Source organism: Enhydra lutris, unplaced genomic scaffold, assembly GCF_002288905.1.
Source record: "Enhydra lutris kenyoni isolate GAN:26980312 unplaced genomic scaffold, ASM228890v2 scaffoldscaffold53, whole genome shotgun sequence".
NCBI classification, from domain to species: Eukaryota; Metazoa; Chordata; class Mammalia; order Carnivora; family Mustelidae; genus Enhydra; species Enhydra lutris.
Window position 1 is genome coordinate 9,808,630 of NW_019154137.1, and position 2,078 is coordinate 9,810,707.

Sequence of the window (2,078 nt, forward strand, 5' to 3'; positions counted from 1 at the left end):
CTATTATGTCCTCTGTTGTTAATTTTAGCCATTCTGAATCTCTGATATCTGATATCTCATTGTGGTTTTGATTTGCATTTCCCTGATGATGAGTGATATTAAGCTTCTTTTCATGTGTCTGTTGGTCATCTGTATGCCTTCGTTGGAGAAATGTTTATTCACATCTTCTGCCCATTTTTTATTGGATTATTGGCGGGTTGGTGTTGAGTTGTAGAAGTTATTTTTATACTTTAGGTACTAACCCCTTATCAGATATGTCATCTGTGAATATCTACTTCCATTGTGTATACAGTCTTTTAGTTCTGTTGGTTGTTTCCTTTGTGATTCAGAAGTTTTTTATTTTGATGTAGTCCCAGTAGTTTATTTTTGCTTTTGTTTCCCTTTCATCAGGAGACATATTTAGAAGATTTTTTTATGGTTAATGTCAGAGTAATAGCTGCTGCCTGTGTTCTTTTTTAAGATTTTTTTTTGGCCTCGGGTCTAATATTTAGGTCCTTTACCAATTTTGAGTTTATTTTTCTGTATGATATAAGAAAGTCATCCAGTTTCATTCTTTTGCACATAACTGTCCAGTTTTCCCCACACCATTTATTGAAAAGACTATATTTTTCTGTTGCATGTTCTTGCCTCTTTTGGCAAAGATTAATTCACCATAAAATTGTGGGTTTATTTCTGGGCTTTCCATTCTGTTCTATTAATCTATGTGTCTATTTTTGTGCCAGAACTATACCGGATTTTGTTTTGTATTGTTTTGTTTTCCTAAGGAGTTTATTTGGGCAGACTTGGGGACAGGGAGGCTCTGTATCTAAAAGATGGTGTTGGGCCTCTTGGTGGTGAAACGTAGCTCGTGCTGTTAGCATAGGACTCAGTGGGGGCAGTGGGGATCTTGATCTGGGGGTCATGGAACTGCTTAATTGCCAGTTAGCAGCTTTTGCTGGCTGCAATCTCATACACCTTCATGATCTGGATCAAGTGGGCCCATGCACAGTGCTGGGCATCCATGCCTCAGTAGCACTGGATGACAGCATGTGCAGCAGTACATGTCCTGGTACTCCCAGCACATGTTGTGGGTGCCACTGTGGGAGTCATAGCACAGCCAGATACCAAAGTTCTTCATCCACAAGGGGATTTCTCAAATACCTGTCCACAGTAGACAATATCCTCTGAAGGCTTTTTCATCTTCTTCAACTAAGACACAAGGTACCAGGAGCAGGACTTGGTGACATTGTGATCAAGTAAAAACATTCGCATTTGCTATGGGGGTGGATTATGGCATATGGGGTTGGCAGAGAGTACCCCACCACCATGTACTCTCACAGTGTGCCCAAGGCCTTTATGGCACACTCTCTGCTCTCATTGGCCCCAGTGAAGGACCATACCATTTTGATTATGACAGTCTTGTAACATAACTCAAGTCCGGAATTGTGGTAGCACCAATTTCATTTTTCTTTTTCAAGATTGCTTTGGCTATTCGGGGTTTTTGTGGTTTCACACAAATTTTAGGATTGTCTTTTTCTAACTCTGTGAAAAAAAATGCTGTTGGTATTTAGATAAGGATTCCCTTAAATCTGTAGATTGCATTGAGTAGTAGAGACATTTTAACAATATTTACTCTTCCAATCCATGAACATGGGATGTCTTTCCATTTCTTGGTGTCATCTTCAGTTTCTTTCATCAGTGTTTTATAATTTTCAGAGTAAAGACCTTTCACCTCTTTGATTAGGTTTACCCCTAGGTATTTCATTGTTTTTAGTGCAATTGTAAATGAGATTGTTTTCTTGATTTCACTTCCTGCTACTTTATTTTTAGTACATAGAAATGCAATGTATTTTTGTGCTTTCATTTTGTATCCTGCAACCATACTGAATTCGGTTTTCAGTTCCAGTAGTTTTTTGGTGGAGTGTTCAGGATTTTCTATAAATTGTATCATGTCATCTGCAAAGAGTGAAACTTTTACCTCTTCCATACCACTCTGGATGCTTTTTATTCATTTCTTTAGTCTGATTGCTGTGGCTAGAACTTGCAGGACTGTGTTGAGTAAAAGTGGTGAGAGTAACATTCTTTTCTTATTAATGACC

At 38.3% G+C, this 2,078-nt stretch overlaps 1 pseudogene; it reads right to left on the minus strand.

Annotated features, from left to right (window-relative positions):
• Window positions 1–805: 805 nt before the first annotated feature.
• Window positions 806–1,382, minus strand: LOC111157235 (annotated as a pseudogene).
• Between the last annotated feature and the right edge of the window lie 696 nt (window positions 1,383–2,078).